Here is a 22,668-nt window from a genome sequence, read left to right as displayed (position 1 = left end):
TTACCAATTATGGACATCGGTAAAATACGATCTTTTGAAATGGGATGAGATCAGAGAAAGTAAAGAGAGACGAAGAATTAACGTTGGATTCAAATCTGTATTCCTTCTCAAAAGGAATCTTTATATTTCTCTTGGGAAAGGTGTGGTTGCTGGCACTTTGGTCCGATGCTGGCCAGGTTGCTCGTTCATTGCTATCGGATTTATGTATTACTGTCGGCAATCGATACACTACCGAGTTAACAGCCGACCGTTTTGTTATCCGAGCAGCGGAATGCAAATATATTGCGTAACGTTAAGGCACAAGTCAATCGTCGATAGAAGCACGTGTTTGTCCGGCTCGTGTAATAAACGTGTTGTATGATACGGTTGCTCGACTTAATCGTTTGGTATCGTATCGAGCCGGAAACAGCGATAGCTTATTGAAAGTTATGCGAAGGAAGCCAGCTGCTGGAGTAGCGTTAGAAAATGTACAATGGCTGGAAAAAGTATTCGTACATTTAGCACATAAAGCCATTATCATTTACTGTTGATATTATATATATAAAATATTTTTGATATACAGTTTCAGAATCATTAAAAATCTTGCCGATATGATCTTAATAGTTGGGTGTCATTGCAGCGCTAATGAAACATCAAAATGTTTTGTGTAACGTACGTACGCAACATATTCATAAAAATTGTTAGCAAATGCACGAATACTTTCGTGATCGATTATGCATATTCGAACGAAAAGCTTTGCGGACACATAATAGGACTATCGAAGTCTTGTAATAACAATCGCGATGTTCTACGGTGATTTCCTCGTGGCTTTTAAAATTCGTCCGCCACCAGAGGTGCGTATACACACAAGTAGTCTCGTGTAAATAGATATTGATTCAAGAACAATGGCTCGTTCATCGTAGTCGGTTCTGCAAAGATGATTGGCACTTCTCATGAAGTTGGTCGAGTCTATGTGTCTTCGTGCCCGCACCGTGTTTCGCCTCTTCCTCCATGGACAGTCACGAAAGATGATATCTCGAGCGAAACATATCGAGATACCCACGACCTTTGAAGAATAAAATCGCGCGATGGAAGAGGCCGCGAGACAAAAAGGCCTGTCGTTGTAAATTTCATGCAAATCTTGGCTTTCCGTGAATTCGTCAGCTTTCACCGTGAGGCTGAATCGCAACACAGGACACAATGGGGATACACGCAGCTTGCCCTGCGGGCTTTTATGAAATCCTATACCCAATGTCCGTACGTATTTCCTGTTATTTATTCACCACTACGTGTCTCTTATGTAGTAAATAGTTCATCAAATCGTGCCACGAGATTATAATCACCACTTCGTCACTGATACCGTTAGTTAATCATTTTTCTACGCTTCTTGGATCAATTGCAAAACCATTTGGCTCAAATTCCTTGTTAACGGTACAGCAAAACCTTGCGTATTATATTATACAATTTAAAAGATAAGAGTATATTCCTTAAAGGAAACTCTCGCAATTTCTATTCAATAAATTTTAATCGTTGAAACGTCGAATATATCTTCTATCAAGGGTCGTATGAATTACAACAGGCTCATGCGAGTACAGTGACATTCCAATTAACGTAAGGTAGAGTTATTTGAGATAATAGGATGTCTGAGTCAAGCTATCAGTTATTTGCGATTTGTAATTCGCCAATTTAAGAATAATTTTGAAACGATCTACGTCTGACAACAACACGCTATTTTATTCCTTGTTAATCATTTTTTACAGAGACATAAATTTTCTTCTACTCGTGAAAATCTAACCATCTCAACCCATACCTTTTATGTCACACGAGTAGAGAGATATTTAAACTATTCGAAACAGTCTACATATTCGCGTAACCAGGGCTCAGCCTCAAATGCTGCACGTGCTGATGGAACATTCGGAAGGAACTACTGACCGACATCGTTGGAACCCGATGCAAATGGGTTGCAGGCCAGTCTCGTAGGTAGGTAACCTTTGAGTAACGACAGTCACGAGGAGTGATGGGAGTCGTGATGGGAGTCGTGATCTTCCTCGAGAATTCTGCGATCAGATCCGGGTCGCGACAATGTGGTTGGCGCACGGCGAGGACGATCTTCGCGTTCCTAATGATCGTCGGTTAAGGCCTCGTAAAGTTCCACTCTGGTTCAGGCTTCAGATTATTCGTACGTGTGTAGTCTATCTCCAGGCGTCGACAAAGAGTTCTTCGCAGTTTAGATCGTTAGGCGCGACGTCCTCTCTCTTTCGATATCAAACGGAGAAATTAGAATTTCACAGAGTGGCTGTTTCTTTTTTCGTTCGTTGAACTCGATCCATTGCCCGCATAAATCAGCTACGAGAGATTGAAAGTGTTTCGAAAGATCTTTCAGAGTGATGGCGGTAATTTGCCTATAGTCGAGAGCTAACGAGTTCTTATTTGTTAAAAGTTCTATCCAGTTTTTCTCCTAGTAATCGTTCCCGTTCTAATCTTTTCACACGGAAGAATAATGGGTTAGGTCGGAGAAAAAAGAGATCGATTTCTCGTCGATACACGCGGAGATCACGCATCGAGAAAGCTAACGCTGATATTTGCCCTTTTATACTATATCACGGCAATTTGGCCAAGCTGCCGAATATATGGTATTATCAATTTTCTAAGTTCCTAGTTATAAATTAAAAAGGTACACGAAAGATACTTTTTAGCTAAAAGAAATCAAAGCTCTCGAAAGATATATAATTTTCGTTAAGAAATAGTATATGTTCTTGGTTGAAAATTATAGAGTGAGTGCAACTCGAATAGGAAGGTAGAGAGCAGCCGTCATTTAATTAAAACGAATCTCTCAATGTTCGCGATTTTTCGTCGACCGGAACGAAGATACGAGAGAGGCCATGAGAATCGACTGCTAGCCTGGATTCCGCCGTCTGAGGTCGCGCCGCGTGTACCGGTACCATTAGCTCTTTCCGATAAGGGCGTAGCCGCCGGTTCCTATGTATATCTGATGTAGTCCGTTGCTGGAAATGGCGTCTTCGCCTGTTCGCCAAATACGTTTATTAACAGTGATGAGATACCTTCTTCGTTCGCTCGTGAATATTCAACACATTCTTCCAGCGAGTTTAATGGCCCAGAAAATATTCCAGACAGGAATTTCATCCGAAGAAGAGAGAACTTCAAGTGAATCAGTTAACACACGTTACACATATATGTTGCTTAAAAATAAAAGTTCCCCTTTTTGTCGTATATCAATGTTTCATAGTTGACACTTTCGTCCGAATCCATTTTGCAACGTCTCTCCTTCTTATGACTTATCGATCGTTATTTAGATTTTTGATACGTTCTTGTAATATTTTTTTTCTTTCTATGATCTCCTGTTTGATATTCTCGTATTGCTTCCATTTTAATCGCTGGAATGAATTGATGGTTTCGTATCTTCAAGTTTTTCTTTTTAATTACTGCGAGGGATACAGGGTTGATAGGTTATTCTGATATATCTAATGCAGTCGTAAGATTGATCGAGAGTTTCATATCTACAAATAAGATCGTATAGAGGGAGTACTCCACTTGCTCCTGCGCTGTGTCTCAGCGGACTTTCTTTTCCAACTTTGTACGGTAAATGGCCAGGAACTAAATTCCTATCTTCAGACCATTTCCCGATATTTTCGATATTTGTAGTATAAAACAGAAGAAGGTATTTAATCTCCATGAAAGATGCTAAGCGATTACCCATTCTGAAAATGAAACGACGAGCGACGGTTAACCAATCTGGAATAGCACCTGGTTGTCAGCGGTTCTATCGTGGTACCGTCATACTCGAATGAACCATTCTTTAATGATGTAAGTACATACGTATGTATACATAGTAATACATTTCTTATTGATTCCTGATCTCGATTTGTACATGTAATGTTCATCAATCACTGCAAATGTTGCACCATCTAATGTCTTTAATATTACAACTATAATTAATAAATGAATCATATCAATTAATAATAAGTAATTAATAAATCAGTCAACGATAAAGATGCTCGAAGTGTATTTCAATTGTTATAGTATAGTCTTCATAGAAAAAAAGCAAAATACTGTGTTTGTGTTATCACGGAACCAATTATACGCAATCTCATTGATTCTTGTTACATGGAGAAAATATTGGAATTTCAATTTCCCTTCGATGTATGCAGATATTGAAAAAAAAGAAAATAAACAAGTTTAGTTTTTTCGTTGATCTATCGGTGGTTAACCAATCGCAATCGCTCATTTTCGATAATGGGAAGCCGACACCAAGGGATTCGGCCCTCGTTTTACCTTCGAGATAAACACCAATAAATTCACTGGGTAACGCGATTCTAGCGATAATTATCCAGCTTTTACGCCGCGATGAAACATCGAATCGTACCATACGGCACGATTCTCGAACGAGTTGCCCGTCATTAAGATGGTTTTATTGCTTCGCCTGCTATTGTTTCTTAGGCAACCAGTTGTGCAATCTCGAAAGGATCGTTGCCGTTTTTAGCGCGTTACACTTTAACCGTGCGCGTCAGCTTTGAGTTATTGAATTCGGAATTATCCGGCGATTCGACATTTGCAACGTTTGCCGCGCGCCGTAGCTCTATCGGCTCTGCAATTATTAATCGAACGATAGTTCGACTGTTTTCGTAAGTTTGCAAACAGCAAGCGATAGGATACGTGACTCGACTATTGTATGATTTATAGAACGAGTTCGAGCTGTCTGGTAACAGGATGGGAACGTTGCGATCGATTTCCGTATACCATTACGGGATAAGTTCGACACCAGCAAACAATATGTAAGTAAATTGAAATTCTTATCGTTATCGAGCGATTTTCTTCGGTTTTTCCATTGCTGGACCTGTTTCGTTGTATCCACATCAAGTGTCTTTTACGACGTGTCAAAGTGAAGAGAGACATTAGTAGCTGATGGAAAATCGCGATTTATCTATCTACGAAGTGGCTTGTTCCATAAAATGTGTATCGCGAAAATATATCGCGATTTTAACTTTGATTCTTCTCGGGACAACTACGATATTTCTTATCGTCATTGTTTTCAATATATTCGTTTCGTAGAAGAAAGTTTGTGAAACGATAGTTGGCTGACAGAGAAACAACAACGTACAATGCACGATACTCGTGATAATTTATCAAATTCGGACAGGTAGGTCCTCGTGAGACATGGTGAATGATTTTCACTTTCCACGTCACAGATTATCGTTCGGTAGGGAAATGTTTCTTAAAGTATTTCCGTAAATTACGATGGAAAAGGTCAAACACGCTCCGTACATTATATAAGGTAAATTATGTGCATTCGGAGTTAGGAACGTTATACGTAGGCCCGGTATTTTCAGGCCAGACGCGCTGAATTTCTCATTTGCAATCGCGAGCCATAGTGTTTCCTGCGAACTTAGCGAAACATGTTCGCCGATAGTTGTTAAATTTATGCTCCGGTTATTGTCATTAATGCATCAAGGATAGCACAAGTAACGACAGAATCGTGGGCGATATTAATAACCGGCTTCGTATTTCGTGTGTAAACGCATGCTGACGATATATCTTCGCCCGTGTAACCTGCGTTTTCTCAACTTTGTTACGAACACGTTAAATGGCGCCAGCGCGAATGATCGAATCGCGTAGACACGCGCTTTAATTAGAAAATCGCTCCACGTTCTATACGTACGTTCGCACCACAGGCACGTGAAATATCAAGGAAATTTAAGAGCTTCTCGATTTCCATGTAGCGAGCATTGGCACGCGAGAGGAGATCCAGCTCGTGTGTATGTTGCAATCGATTTACGCAATTTACTCGTATTAACGAGCATCGACAGGCCGTCGAACGGAACATTTCTCGTACACATTTAATGATAATGATTTAAACGTCGCAACTTGCGAAGTTACGCTGAAATTATCGAGCCGTGTTCGCGTCGCGACGACCATTAACTAGAAACTGATGGCGTCTCAAGGGACAACCAATTTTTTTTTTTTCCTATTATATAGAATGCAATCGTCTGATCGCGGAAAGTGAAATCGACGTTGTCGGGGCAGGTTCAAGTTTCTGTCCGACGTTTGACGGGCCGCTCATATTCTTGTCGTGCAACGAGTCAACCACGCGATGATCGTTCGTGTCACCGCTATTACGCTAGAACAAGTAGAAAGCGTCGATTAAAAAAAAAAAAAAAAAAAAAGAGAAGAAGAAGGTTGTCCCATTAGCTGTTTCAGAGGGTAATTTCGGGCCCGGCAGAATTTTTGCAAACTTTCTCTGTATCAAATATATATTAATTGTTTAATGGAATAACAATCGCGACGTGCCAGGTAAATGAAAATTGTGCGAGATCGAACCACTGGATTATTACACCTTAACAAGCAATTCTAGCTGTGAATTGGTCTCACGTAGTAAATTGGACATTATAGAGTGGGCGATGATGCGCGTCATCAATCATATCGCGCACATTCGCGCGGCTTGTCATGCTTTCTTGACATTAGCCTACATACAGCATTAATGGGTCTTACTGGTCCGTGTGATGCCGAACGACCCGTTTTACCAACCTTTTGCCACGCCTCTCACCTCTACCGACAGGTTAGCGCACGCTCGGTGTAATTGTACTTCTTTTCGTGGTCGCCACTTATAGAATTATCCACGTCGTGGCATTTCGTTTAAGTAGGGACGATAGGACCAATGTTATCGGTGTCAATACTCGGAATTGTTTACAGTTGTTTCCGTGGTTTCGTAAATCGGCAGACCAGTGATTATGTTTCGAAACAAGGCGCCAAGCCGCGTATATCCGTGAAACTTTCCGTGACTTTATATTCTACCATCGTATTTTGTCGAAACAACTTTTGTATCGACAATTTTACGTAGTTTGCAGAATTCTAAAAAAATGCTAATATCTCCCACGCTTGACACGGGAGCATTAAAATCACTAAAAACCATGAAATATCGACGTTTACCGTATATTCTCAGTGACACGTATACCGGTCGGTTTTCAACCGCTCCGTTCTTAGAATTTCAGTTTCTTAAATCCAGTTCACGGGTTGCAAAAAATGGATTGGTGGTTCGTGTTAATTTATGACACGGCTGCGACATCTCGTGCGACGTTTTTACGAGGCACTTGCGAAAGATACTTTTGGATTTCTCGCGGGAATTTAGACCGGATTTGTTGGAAGCGCGAATTTTATGTGTGATTTCGCAATTACGAAACCGCACGAACGTGTGCTTCGCGTAACAACGTTAAAAATACTTTTTGTCGTGGCGCGTGATATTCTTATTTTCTCCCTCCCCTCTCTTTCTGCTTCTCTCTCTCTTTCTCTATTTTTCTTTTGCTCGTCCCCTTCTTACTTTGAAACAAGCCACTCGATTTAAAGGACATCACACGGTGAAAGCAAGACATGGAAATCCACTTGCCTTCTGTGCGCTACGAGTGCCGCCAAGAATACTTCTGTCCGATCTTCAGACATTCAAGGACGCAACTATGCAAACAGGTGTTCGCCACTGGTGCAAGGAAAGTTTATTCGCGACCTTGCGGAGTATCGCTTAAGTTTTCCTTGATTTGGAGTTCGATCGACGAAAGTTTCTATCGACGTTTCAACTTTCCAATTTTCTCTCTAATTTCGTATATCGGAACAACGAATGATATTGTAGAAAGAATTTTGTCCAGATTCAAGTGTTCATTGTCGCGTCCAGATTATGTGAAATTCTAATGCTACGTATACTCTACGGTCCATGATCTTGCGTCATGAATGTGGTAAAAGTCAAAAAGAACGAATAGCTGGCAAAATTGCGCAAGCTTTTTCAGAATTTCTTCTCGCATTTTCACGTGGGTGTTATTCAACTGCTCGAAATACGAGTTTGAACTATGAGTTGGTAAGAGTAAATGGATTCCTAAGGAAAGTGAATATAGCAAAACGAGAAGATATCTCGAAACAGCATCGAGAGACTCTTCGAAGTAAGATTTCAGAGAGAAGATGTGTTACGAGACTGTAGCATAAATTGCACTAGAAATAAGGAAAACGATTGTTCTATCTGCAATTGAGAGGCTTTCTGAAACAGATGGGTGCAAGGATCTATAGTAAACATATAGGTATATTTTTTAGTCAAATAGTTGGACCGTTGAACGATGTTTTGTTTGATTTTCCGGATAAGAAAAGAACAAAATTCTTTTAGAACCGTTATACAAATAATTTTAATCTTAAAAGATTAAAAATGCTTTAAAATTCTATTTTATATGGTCCTTTTTGATTTTGAGTGTAATTTAAAACATTTTCTTAATTATCGATTGAAATACAGTCAATATTAAAAACTAGGATTGAAACGTCCAATGCAATTTACACAATTCATTGTATGCCCTCTTGGCCTCTTTTTCAGAAAGCTCATCATCAATAATACTGTTCTAGCGTCATTGCATTATACTTAATACACGTTAATATCGTAATGAACGAAGGATTTTATTACTTCGATCTGCAATTTGATTAAATTACGATAGATCGCGGTTTGATACGCGTAGTCGAAGCGATGAAAGCAACGTAACGCAATGCGAGGAGAAATTGTTAAATTATCGTATATCGGGGGCTACGAGTGAAATGCAGATATTTTATCGACAATATCGTACAGGCGTTTAAAATGATAAAATCCCACGAAGACGAGCAAAGATGTGGAAGATGCACGAAGCAGATTTGCCGGTGATCTATGAGCAGCCACGAATCGATGGCACGAAGACGAGTCGAAGGCAATTGTGAATTCGCGATTAAATCTTTATACGCGATCGGACATTGTTTCATGGCCTGGTGACAAGTAACTCTTGAGATGCCAACTGGAAAACTTATTGTACTCTTACGGAACAATGAAGTACATTAGAGAAACGGAATATTGTTTTACAAGCGTGATTGACGGCCAAGATTAAAATGTTGCCCAAAAGTTTCCCTCGTATACGATTGTTTTGTTTAACTAAAAACGGTAGAACGTCTCACGAGGAATTAAAGTTATTTTGCGGATCGAGTAGTGGGAGAAATTTTCAAGTCAACTTCGTCGAGTAACGTAGTAAAAAATATATGATTCCCTTTAAAGAAGTAAACTTGAGAATTTCCCCTATTATTCGTCCTGAAAAAAGAGTAATTTCCACTATATAGTGCCCCGCTTCGAATCAAACAACTTTTGTTAAAACATTTTTTTCATAATTATAAGCTTTTGCCAGATATTCTATTGTTTCCAATTAAACGGAACACCCCGTATATATAGTATATGTATACGTTTCGATTGAAACATTTGCTTTGCTCAGATTTAATCCCGTTGGAATCCGCGTTTTCATCGGAAACTCCATTCTACGTAGACCAGGAGTAGCGCAACGTTTTGATTGTGAAGACCGAATCGGTGAAACAAGGTTCAATCAAATTTCCAACAGGCCAACGATGAATCGCGACACTCGATCCTGTTGGTTGGATTCGCAATCCCAGTGACGGAGCAACTACAAAAGCGTTCCAAAAGGGTCGCAATTAATCCGTCCAGTCACATGAAAACGCTATTCGATGCGAATCACGAGGATGAAAATTAAACGCGTTGCCGACAATTTTCGCGCTGGAATCACGCCAAACTGATAGCCTACATTCGCGCGAATCGCGCACGTGTTTCGGCGTAAAATCACGCAAAAAGGATGCCACACCATTTCGAGCCATTTATATCGCCAACGTTCTCTTTCTCCCAATTTCTTTGTTGCTTCTTTTTCGCCAATAACGAGGCTAACTAACGTTTCAAACGCGCGCGTGACGCGTCAAATTTAGAAACTCGTCGCACGACGATACGACGAAGATACGAATCGCGAATTCACGATCTAAATGGGAAGTACGCGAGTAACGCCTCGGGTGGTGCAGGTCAGTATCGGCAAACGAGAAGCCGGCCAGAAGTTATACTGGCAGGCTTATGAATAACAAATATCCATTGCGGCGCAAAGTCGTGCAGAATTCTGCTGCCTATGTGTATACAGGTTCGAGTATCCATGGGAACTGGATCGTTCCGGCTACGCGTCTTTCTCCTCGCGTACGTATACCTCCTCGAACGAGAAATATGTTTCCTGCTGGAACAGGCCACGGTACTTTAACGTGCCAACCCTTAATATCTGCCTCAGCGAAATTCCTTTGTGAACTGTACGTGCTCGCGGATTCTTTGTTCCTGTTTTTCGAATTCGACGATCCTTGGAAATATTCCATCTATCTATTTTCGATTTTAAGCAAAAACAACGGAATTTATTATTATATTTAGACAAGTTACTTGTCTACGATCTACCGACATAAAATTGTTTTTCCGTGTTGTTGCTATAAAAATGTTTCGCTTCTTGCTACGCATGACAGATTCGCTTGGCGTTCTAACGTGACGTTCATCTTTCAATTTTTGCAACTATCTATGTTAACCTACATTCTGAGACAGCATTTTGCTGAAAACATTTCGCTCGTTGAAACTCATCGAGTACAGTGTCCGTTCCGAAAAAAGTCTGTAAAAATAGCATACTCGAATCGAACAGTTTTAACAGATGACCAAGGAGATCTCAGAAGTTGCGTCACGAGTAATTGGTTCGACTTGACTTGGGTGGAAAGCTGTGTTTTCGCCAGAGTATATAGGTGGGATTCGTATAACTCGTATTGTTCCTGTTCGTTCAGCAGTGCTCGCTCGATACGTGGACGTGATTGCCGACAATCAAGGCACCGTTAACGAGGGTACTGTTTTGGAAAATTTGTATGAATATCGGGTCGTACCTTTTGAAAGTGCACTTTCACTCTCTCCAATTACGAATCCACTGGAAACCTGAATCGGTGCATAGATCTTCCTACGCTTTTCATCTACTGTATTTCGTTTAAATACACAAACGTTTACGTACTGTTAGTCCGCTATCCCGTATACTGGGTGTCGTTTCTTACGTAGAATGAAGTGGTTCGTTTCGTTTGCTCGGTTCGAAACATCGTTCGGCTTTCTACTATAATTCATGTTAAACTGGCAGCCGATTATGCCTTCGAAACATTTACAACATTTATCGAATGTTTGCATAAATTATAATTTTAAGTAGTCTTATAAAAATAATCGAACAGTAGCGTCGAACACGAACAAATATCATCGTGATATTTTTCGAGTTAATAGTAGATCTAGAAAATCTATAACTTCGTGATAAAGGTATCGATACAGAGGAAACACATTGTATGCATTGAACATACATACACATACGAAAGTATTTGATCACTGACACAATCCTTTTACGAATATTGCGTATTACTCGCGATGTATGAAATATTTTAGAATTTCATTAGTGGCCTGATGAGATGTATCGATAATGTTTAAAGTAAAGCGGAAAATATACACAGCGTGTCTCGCGATATTTCAAAAAGTTTTGTACAGGAGACATAATATGCTTATTCGAGAAAAGAAAAGAAATATATTAAATATTTCAAAGCCTAGGATTCGCATCTTAGATTAACGTCGATTTTTATTTTACGAACAGGAAATTTCGGACAGGTTTTCTAGAATTTATCTAAAACGCAGGAAATTCCCAGACACCCAGTACGGTGGTACGCGAAGTGCGCAAGGCCGTTTATGCACGACACTCTGTGAAGATTGCCGATTCTCGTTAAGATGCAGCGATAACAGTCAACGTGGTTCTCGAAAGTAAACGGACGTTGTTATACTCGTACGAGATAAACCAGCACTCTTTGCATCATGTTCCTCTAGACAAACGAGACCTTATCCTTCTCTTCTTATTAAGCGCGCTCCGGCGACGACGTGCCCAGATTTCTGTCCAGCCCGTTGCTATTTATTAGTCCAAAGCGGTAAAAGTAAAAGGCCCATTTATTACGAATCTGTTACGACTCGAACGATAAACAATCAGGTGAAAACTCAGCGAGGAGGGAAATAATTGAGCGCGTGCTCTTCTCGCCATTCGACGATACTCTTCGTCTTTTCTCGATCGTTTTTCATCGTACATTTGGTCTCTGGCACGTCTGAAATAAAGGTCCGGTATCGTGGTTTCTCCTTCCGATCGTCGAAGAGTCATTCCTCCTTTTGTACCTTTTTTTCGGCGGTAAGAAACAAGTTTTTATCGCGACATCGCGCCGCAATACCATGGTTGGAAGAGCATGATAGATAATTTATTCGAACTGAGTTTTGTCCAACGCCACACAATATTTCACGAGAAGCAAGAGTTTCCCTTTCGAAGATAGAATGCTACGAACTTCCATTTTCTTGTTGTCCGAACCGCCGCTCTTCTGCACTGTAATTTCCCAGCCGTTTTCTCCGTGCATCGAAGATCGGATCCGATCGATCTTAGATTCTCAAGATTCTCTCGAATCCGGATTTTCAAGCGTCGTGAATCGAGGTAGATCTCTTGCTCGGCGATTCTCCTATGAGCGTACCTTGATTCGTGGTAACTTTAAATCGCGTCCGAGGGGCGAGTTTCGCGACGTTCGAAGAACACTGATTGCGATTTATATCGAACAAGAGATTGTATTTCATGTCGTTTGATCCTGAACTCGGTTGATTAGGTGTCATCTTCGTCCTAGCCGAGCTATATTCGGATCTAGCGATAGAGTAGGCGAACGAATATAACTACGTGTATAGCATCTCCGATGTATTCCAACAGGGAAATAAATATCGCGGCTGACAAACAAATAAGTCGTTGTTCGTTCATAGCTCCTTTATGTATAGCGTTGTTTGAAAGAACAGGCCATGAACTATGAGTTTCATGCATTCTCGACACGCTTAAAGTATACAAAACTCGTCGTTTGTTCGCGTCGCTTTTTCAAAGTCGCCACCATGGACAAAAAGGCAAATGAATAATTCGTATAAAAGATACGTTTGTTTCTGGAACGCGTCGTCCGCTGCGATAAAAGCATTAACCCCTCGTCGAGAATAATCGAATAAAGCTACGGCCGCAACTGGCGTCATCGCTGGTGGACAAACAACGTGTGAAAGAATGCCAGGCTCCGACAAGCGTGTTTAAAAGGGACGGTGGGAAGGAGTGCTGATTTACATTTGTTATTAATCCAAATTGCGGGGTGAGAAACTCGGCTGGTCCTTAAATTAGATTGTGGCAATAAAAGTTACCCTTCGTTGCGAGCCGCGTAACTTGAACGTGTATAAGCGGCGAGACTCGTTTCACGAGACGAGTCGCACGACGCATATAAATCGTCGTCGAAGAAAATAAAATTTTAAATAAAGAACGCGCCGTTTTTCTATCTTCGCGATGGCTTCGGTTTTCTTGTCGAACCAAAGGAGCCTGACTATTACGTTTAATAAATTACGTGAGTCGTAACGCATTGGCTCGATGTAAGAGCAATTAGATCGAACTAATTTGCTTGATATTATCAGAGCGAGAGAATAGAAAACTCGTTGGTCTGTAACAGGTCCCTGGAATCTCTGTTATTGAAAGCACGCGGCAGTCGTTCAATTAATATCGATACAATTAGGGCGATACAATTAAAGTTCGCATTTTCTCACGTCGTCGAGCTGATCAGTCACCAAGCATGTTTTTTACTCAATACTGACACCTTGACCCAAGCCGATCAATCGTAGCGGCGCAAGGTACTTATTAGACTATTAGACGATACTATACGCCTGTGGTGGGCGTGCCCTAAGGAAATCTGGGATTAATTTATTAGCCGACGCAATTATCCGTTGCTCGGCGCAACCTCCTTGCAACTACAAATTGCACATACCTCTCAGCGTCCCGCATCAATGGTAAAATCGATGTTGATTTAAGGCAGGCGAATTCGTTACGCTGCAAAGACGAAATGTCTTGCTACCGGTCTTAAATGATCGTTTAATTGCGAGTTTATTACGCGGAACTATGCTAGGCTCGTCTTCAACTTCTGATTTCTCCATCGGGCGAGCGGTTGATACGCTTATTGTTGTTGATGCAACGAAGATTGCGCGGAAACCGTAAAGTAAATTCAAGTTTCACCGTGGTAAATGATACGAATAACTGTCTTCTGATTATAATTACATACAGACGCGTTCACAGTTGTGGAGCTACTTTCTCAAGTAACGTTAAGAGTCGACAGATTCGAAGCGAACATATAGTGCATTAAAGATTTGTACGTGGAAACTGATCAAAAAGATCCTTTAATACATTATCTTTGCTTTTGATATAATTATACCTACAAAAAATATGATAGATGTTAAACGAAGAATAAATGAAATTATTTCACGAAAATTACCGTTTACCCCATTTCTTTGTAACTGTAACCACGCTCCTACCAAACGAAGCGTATGTAGACAGTGTATATAACGTATATATGTAAGCGGAGACATCGATGCACGGATAGAGCGCAAGATACGTCAGTAACGTTACAATCCATTATCGTAATGATCGCTAACGGCCATTATCGTAAAGACGATCCACGGAGGAAAGCTGATAGTAAGACGACAGTGGTGTACGCGTTTCCATCCCACCGTCATCAGTTCAATTGTCACTCTTAGGAGATGGTGAGAAAGCAGCTGCCACTCGACAGGAAGTTGTCACTCGAAAACGCCATGGGCCAGCCTGATGGTCCCATAAACATTTACACCGCGGCAAATAGATAGCTACTTGTGACTCTCTGTTATTTTATTCGTGTACCGCCGCTGCCGGCGGAAGAATCAAACAGAGGGGAACCGTGGGACCTGTTTCCACTCTCTATCTAGCTGCGTGGATACGAACGAGTCCGAAGTCTTATGGGTGAGCAACCGTTGCTCGTACTAATGGCAATTTACATGAACGTCCCACGGGGCTCCGCTCGAGAGTGGCAGAACAAATAAATACGCGGCTAGAAACGATTTGATACACGCTGATCGCGAGTGATCCACGGCCTGTAGTACGCATAACTTGTCGGCATTGTGAACGGTTCGTGTTCGAACGCACGTTCATGCAACGTTGACGTATGCGCGTCTAATGCGCTGGAGAATGTGCATCAAACACGGCCACGTTGCACGCAAAACGTTTTCCTACGGTTTATTTATTTGTTCAAGCTGTTTTCGAGATGTAATCGATTAATCGCTCCCCAGGCCTAACACTGGAACGCGATACACTTTCGTATCGGCTTTAAATTTTGAGAACACGTTGCTCGCGTGCAAAGTGTTTAACAGGTTTTATGTACGTTTATTGACGAGGAATTACGCCTTTATAGGATCGTTATGTGATCGTTGCGTGCGTTGGGAGTAAGTTGAGCTTTGCGTTTAGAAGAATTACATTGGTAGAGAACGTTAATTCTTGTGTAGGCAACGAAAATTTTCACAGTTTTTGAGCAATTGGATACTCGAGATATCTGACGTAGCCTATTTCATCGTATCTATACATATACTTCAAATATATCAAAAACATATAAATATGTTTGGAGCTTTAATGTGGAATATATAGCGAGGATTTTTTTAGATGATTAATATTAAAATATTTTTAGAAAGTTATGACTTTAGTGTAAGATTTATTAACGAATCGTGAATGGTCGTAATAGAGAAAATCGAGATGATATTAGGGTTGAGATAAAGCGACTAGTACTTGCTCTATTGTTGAATGTAATTTAAAATTATCGGAAGATATGAAGTATATAAGAGAAAGTTTGTTTAGAGTCCAATTTAAAAAATGTCTATTTCATGCGTTTATAACAACGAATTGATACGATCTGAGGAGATAGTCTTCAACTTTACTTCTTCGAAGTGTTTCCTGCTCTACTTCTTCAAGGTATTTTATACCTGGAAATTTTCGAAATATCCTTCTAAGCATTCACGATGGTTAATTTTCCAAGATTTCTGGTTTCCCTGTATTTAAGATTCTTTCATCGAAATATAAAACCTACATCAATTACCCTCACGAACAGTCTCAATTGCACAAAGCTAAGATACGCTTCGATTTTCAGAATCGATCAAACGATCGACATCCCCCAGACGATTTTCGATCGTATTTTTCTCTCCATCTGTCCGACCTAATTGTACATTGTATCGACGTGTCTGTTAATTCGAATCGAAAACGAAGCGTGCGTACACAGCGTAATCAACGGCGACGGTTGTTCTTTCCGGCACGACATATGAATTATCTCTGTTCTAACGAGCCCCCTTATCTAGCCAAGGTATTAACTTGTCCGCATTAGCATCTGGAATTCTCATTTGAACGATCCACGTGGCCGGGACCTCGAAACAAGTATCTATCGGCATAATGCATGCGCCGTTGTAGCAAGAAGCGTGTGGCTATCGATATATCTCGGGGAGGAATGCGCCAATTCTGGCGTGTGGTGAAGCGAAGCGAATCGCCTCGGCGATCCTGCGAGTGCGATCTGCGGGATATCGCGGGGAACAACTCATAAACCACTTTCCAAGTCGTGCTCTGCCGCTTATTGTTATTCACGATAACGGAGACCTTCTTTCCAAGTTGTCCGACAAGCGTCGTGTATGCTAATACCAGGCATACCGAGATAAATTTATAGCGAATTAGACGTTTTCCCCAACGTTGGTCTTTCCGGAAGCAGTGGGAGACCTGCAGCCAGGTCGCCGGGCGTGAAAGTACAAGTGCGTCTGTCGCGCCGTGTTTCATTGTCGCATACACGTATGAGTGAGATACGCGTGGAATGAAAACCATGTTGCAACCGTCCATTACAGCTCGCCACGCTTTTCACCCGATAAAAGTGATAATTGATCGTTTCGATATCGAAATAACAACCTTGATCGCGATCGTTTACGCCGCAAGGGGAAAAAAAGGAACGGAAAGACATGCACAGATAATAGGTTAATCTCGATCGATTCACCGATCTCGGTTCTCATGGTCTTTCCGACTTAACTCGATCAACCTTATTGAGACACTCTTTTTCTTCGTTTCTGTCTTTCTATCTGAAGATAACGACGAATTATTAAAAATACGACTTTCACAAGTCGACGATCGTTGCGTCGACCTATACATACGAATACGGATGGCTGTCTGTAACGCTGATACAGCGCATCGGTTACTGAGCCACGATACCCATGTTTGCTTGGTGTCGATAATAGAACCCCAGGAATTACATTTCCAAGAACGCGATAGGTTTCGTCGAGACGGATCTTCGTCGAGTTACGTGAATAAAAAACGAGAAAAGAAGAAGAAAGAAACAAACCTAAACACCGTAGGTTATGTAAAAGTGTTACATAAAAGTAAGCATGTACCAGGCTCGATCAATGTAGATGTCCTAATTAGCGGTCGAAGTAGTTCAACAAAGTGAAACGTCCTCGTAAATCAAGCGGCGATCTTTCCACGCCTTATCAATGAATAATGGCTATTCGCTAGCGACCTTTAGTAGCTCGCGTTCCTTCTAATGTATCGTCGCTTCAAAGTCGGATTATCAGTAGGCCACCTAAACGACCGATAGAAAATTATGTATGGAAACGCGCCGCTTGTCGGGTACATTTATCCAATACTGCATGGCGGCTTAATCAATGGCCCCGGAATGCAGGCAACCGCGCATGGACCCGTAGAGCCTGATTTATCGACACCCGGTGCTGCCGTGTCCGGCGTATAGATTTCAGTTAGGGGCGCGACGAAGTGGCGGAAACAGAGAGAAGGGACGAGGATAGCGTTTCTATAGCTGGCATGACCCAACATGTCCCTTTCTCTGACTAGAAAATGATAGGAGGGTAGGTGTACAGGCTGGCACGTGGGCTACAATTGTCTTGTTCTCGTATGGCTTTAACAAGACAGGTTCGTATAACTTGGTCCTGAACGGGCGACACGGGGATATTTATCGGTCGGTTATCGGTGCGTACGGCTGTGAGTTGCAATGATCGAACAAGTCGGACAATGTTGACGTTCTTATGATTGAATGATCTTTTGCGGAGACAGCGCAACTTGTAAAGTTACATGCCAGGGAAGAAGTTAGCCTTGTGCTAGGTTGGCTTGCGTGTCTGGTTGAACGAACCGAATCGATGGCTAACTCGCAGAGAGGTTTCTTCCTTATTTAAGATGCAAACTTTGCGTGAATACACCATGTACGGAGTTACACAAAAGCGATCCAATCTTAATTTTAAATGCGTGGGAAACGACGAAAGAATTGTATGGTATCCCTGTATATTGGGATAATATGTAGCATAATGCGAGGATCGTGCATTTATAATTGCCCATCAAGTACGAATTACGAATTTATTATTCTTTTGTGTTATTTTTGTAGTACCAGGTATTCGATGAAATCTGTACGTTTTGTGTAAATACTGTATAAAGTAGCGATCTTAACTCTCATTTTGTGGAGAAGCTTGTAGGGACACTGAAAGAATTGTATGGTACATAACATAGTAGCATGATGTAAGGATCATTTACTTGTAATTGTTCATGAAGATCTCCATTGTAAATTTGTAATGCTGCTATGCTCTTGCTACACCCTAATCGATTAAATCTGTAAACTTTGCATGGTTATCATGTACAGAGTAGCATAAAAGCGATGCAATCTTAATTCCTTTCCGTGGAAGTTACGGATATTTCTGCTATGAGTGTATGCTTGTTGTTTGGCCATTCTCAGTTTCTCTGCTTATAAGGAAATCACATAAAACGTAGTTTTATATTATAAAATATGTACGATACAATACTTCATTCGGTTAAGATAAATTCACTTACACAAAATTTGCAAGTTTTATATCATCCTTTGTGCGGATGAAAATGTTACAACGGAAAGAAGGTAACTTTTAATGCACGGAAGAGCTTCTAGGATACGAGGAAGATTATACTATATGTTTAGGCGTCAAATTTCTTAATGAGTTTCAAATTTTCTATTCAATTCTTATATTACATTCTTACACTATCTAGTACTGAATTAAATCTGGAAATTTCGATGGATAGATATCGCCTTCCATTAGTCGGTTCCCATAGAAAATGCACTGAATCATCCCTTCGGAAGATACGAACGGTACATTCACTTCGTGCAAAGATAGTTCGGCAAGATAAATCTTAACCACGAGCAACGACCAGTGTTCTCATTTCTATAAAACGCAATTCCTATAACGAGCTTAGAAGTCGCAAATGACGGATCTCGTTTTACTATCACGTTGAGGGAGGAATCTTCGTAGGTAGCATCGGCGCGTAATGCTTATCCTTGATGCGTACGTTTTGAGGTAGCTCCGCGAAATCGATAGTGATCGAGTAGAGAAGGCATGCGACTATAGGCACTTTTATGGATCTCACTTGCCATTCTCGTGATACACAGCCAACGAAACGATGAAAGAAGGGAAATAGAGAGATCGGATAAGCCGTCCGGTGTCCACGAGGTAGACGACAGACCAATTATGTTGCCGGCGTGAAACTCGCTTCGCCTCGCGCGTTATGTTTACGCACGAACGTGTGCGTTGCTCGCAACTACGGAGAAATTGGGAATTTATCGGGACATTAACATGATATTTCTCGTTTATTTCAACTTATACGCGAAAAGAGAATGGAGAATCTTGCAACGAGTCGAAGGGAATTGTGTCTTTTACATACTGTCGCATCCTCCAGGCCCTTTCCCTCTCGAATTTCTGACACGAACGACCAGTGCCCTCCAGATACGCGCTTGATCGTCCGGGAGATCGGCTCGGTTGCGCCGTTGGCGACCTTCCGAACGAATTCTCTCAGTTCCCGAGTTAGGAAGAAGAAAAATTTCCGACGAGCTTGGAAGAGTAGACGGCAGAAGAAAGAAGCGTAGCGTCGTAATTTCGTGCAACAACCTCGTAAAAATAAGGTCACACGACGCGGGGATAATATTAAACGAGTTCCTACGCCAGTGAGCGTTGATATGCGCGTGCATTAGCATAAGCCTGGTATGCGAGATAGTTACGCGTAGGCGTGTGTAGATACGAGCGGACGATGTGTAAAAAAGTAGAAAGAGAGTAAAAAGAATGCCGACAGGGTGGGAAGGGAAACACGATGGTTCGAAGAAGAGAAAGAGAGAAAAGAAGCTAAGGAACGCAAAGACGATGGTAAAGAGGAAAAGAATGGCGAGGAACGAAATCACATAGGTGTCAGCGCGTGCTAGTCGCCGAGATACGCGCGCCTGCGACGGAGATAGGAATGTTGAATTTGGAGCAGAACGTATGCAAACGAGGCGATAGGAAAGAGGGAAGAAACGTTAGACGACGAAGAAAATGACCGGTGCACGGTGTATGAACGACACCCTGTAGTTTAGAAGTAGGAACATAGGATCGTCGGTATGTCGCAATCGTTAAACTGGAATATGAACGAACGATTTCCTGTCGTTCGTGCTTGGGACGATCGTTGTTAATAAATGAGAGACTGCTGTTGCTGTTTGCACGTTCGTGCAAACGCGTCGCGTGTCTCTGGTTGCAAGGGTAAACTCATCTAAACGCTACGCGGGTAAACTGGTATCGATAAAGCGAGAACCGTAGCCGGGTAAAGATAAGGTACTCGAGATAAGGCAACTTCGCGATTTAAGCACTCCTGCTGCCGTTGGCGCGGATCTTCTCGGCGAGAAAGGCGAAGAACTTTACGCCACGATTCATTTACATTACCATCGGTGCCTCTTTAATGATCGACGATAAAGCCGCCTTGCTCAACAGCCCCTTTTTTTTGAGATTACTTTTTTCGATAAACTCATCAAGAACCATTCGAAGATTCGCGGTTATTCTTGCGTAATACTCTTAGAGAGTCGAGATTTCACGGTGTTAAGCCGACAGTTTTCACAGATCTTACAAAGACACTCCGAGCATAGTGGAAGATATTTATGTGAGAGATCAAGGTGGATCTCGTATTGATACTCGTTGAGGGGTAGCATTTTATTATATGGCCGGGGTGACTTTGAGCTGCGACACGCGATCAATTTTCGATCTACATTACGCCGTTTATACGTGTCAGGGCACTTACAGAAAAACGAAGTGGAACCTGTTAATTCATTTGGAAATCATCGAACTTCGTTTGAAAATTTAGATTGTAAAGATCACGTATGCTCAGCATCAACAATTATATGTATGTAATAAACGTTAAATGTTTCTTTCGTTTATACTCTTTCTATCTCACAATTACTGTTTCAGTTAATTTTAATATTCAAATAATTCTGTTCTGATATATTGTTATGTTTTATATGGCGTTACTTGATCATTTCCTCCAATACAAACGATTTCATAAAGCAGATTTAAAGTTTGGGCCATTTGAGTTGTCTCAAAATTCTTTCAAATAAATTTATAGAAAACACTGTACAGTTATGTCTACGTATAATTATCAATTCGCTATTATTCCCTAAAACTGTTGCAAACAGCTTCCATAATTTTTCATCGTATGTTAATTGTTTCTCTAGCGATCTAGATCAATTACCACGTTCAATACAAAATTAACAACATTTGTTAATAATCCCATGAATAAGGGTGTATCTCGCGTTAAAGCTCCGGGTCGTAGGTATTCGTAGGTATTCGTCGTGAGAACGCAGTAACGAACGAGGCCGCGAACAATGTACGAAGTTTTCTAAATCCGCTTGTAGAAAAAAGTAACCGCGAGAACAAGGTATCATTAATTATATGACTGTGTCCGGGCATATTGGAATGCATATACATTAGCATAAAACCGATACGCGAGATAGCCGAGTGTAGGTGTATCCAAGTGTCTAAGGCATATGAGAGCCGGTCTGCGGAAAGGGAAGAAGGAAAAAATAAGGAAAATGAAGGAGATACTGAGGCAATAGAAAAGAGACACGCGAAAAAGAAGGGGAAGGAAGAAGAAAAGCGAGCATATAAGGAAAGCGGCCCCTAGATACCACGGATGCTCTATAATCCAAGCAGATAAACGACGTAGAACGTAGCAGGCTATCGTTTGCTTTTTACAAGGAGACACCGCCGGAGCAGCGAGTCGCATAGGCGCGAGTACCCTGCTGTGTGTTTGAACGCGTTTATCAGCCGGCGCGGCGGCTGACAAAATCCTCCTGATAAAGCGGAAATTTTAGCCAACCGTGGTGTTGGATAATGCAAGGAATCGGCTGACATCGTGGCTCGTTGCGTTAGCGTTACGAATGGCTCGAGTTTTATGGTGAAATGTCAAACGTGTATTTTACGGATGTTTCGATAACTGTCTGCTACACGTTATGCAACTGCCGCATTGTGTAATCAAGTTCCAGGTCGAAGTTTTTCGAGTGGAAATTTCGTGTCGTGGTATTTCTACGTGATGATCGACGCATGAATTCTTTCGATTACGTTGCTGCAATGCGGATAAAACATTTCTACGAGTTAATATCTTTGTTGGGTGCTTTGTTTAGAACATGCAGCAACGACGACAAGCATTGTTGCTTCAACAAAGACGCGGCATAAGGGAGCAATGTCTCGTTTCTATCGGAATTATTTCGATCGTAGCTGTGGAGATAACTACGACGGGACCAGTAGAACGCGATCGACTCAAAAATCCAACAAACCATGCAGGTGATCCAGCTACCTCTGCGACCGAACGTTGTAGTCATGGCGTTATTAATTGCGCTGTTACGCCAATGTACCTTGGAACTTACACGCATTAGCATACGTTTGGTATGCGAGGTAGTGGTGCGTAGGTGTATATAGATAGAGGAACACGATGCGCAAAAATGGCAATAGTGGTGGCGTGGAATGAAAAAAGAAGATGGAGGGCACGTCGATGAATAACGTGCTGGTGAAAAAGGTACATGAGAAGACAAAAAACAGAAAAACATCTCATGCTATCGACGGTATCGTTCGCGTTCCTATTCGCCGCTGCTGGAAATGAATTTCGTAGAGGCATTTAGAGACACACGGAA

At 41.4% G+C, this 22,668-nt stretch overlaps 1 protein-coding gene and 1 long non-coding RNA gene across 3 annotated transcripts in view; one reads left to right on the top strand and one right to left on the bottom strand.

Moving 5' to 3' along the window:
- LOC139995843 (uncharacterized) overlaps positions 1 to 22,668 on the top strand; it is a 192,492-nt gene that overhangs the window by 18,806 nt on the left and 151,018 nt on the right. The window lies entirely within an intron of this gene.
- Positions 1 to 22,668, bottom strand: part of Knockout (Stork-head domain-containing protein knockout) — a 110,323-nt gene that overhangs the window by 15,572 nt on the left and 72,083 nt on the right. The window lies entirely within an intron of this gene.

Source organism: Bombus fervidus, chromosome 16 (genome assembly GCF_041682495.2).
Source record: "Bombus fervidus isolate BK054 chromosome 16, iyBomFerv1, whole genome shotgun sequence".
Lineage (NCBI taxonomy): Eukaryota > Metazoa > Arthropoda > Insecta > Hymenoptera > Apidae > Bombus > Bombus fervidus.
This window is presented reverse-complemented; position numbering and strand designations above follow the sequence as displayed.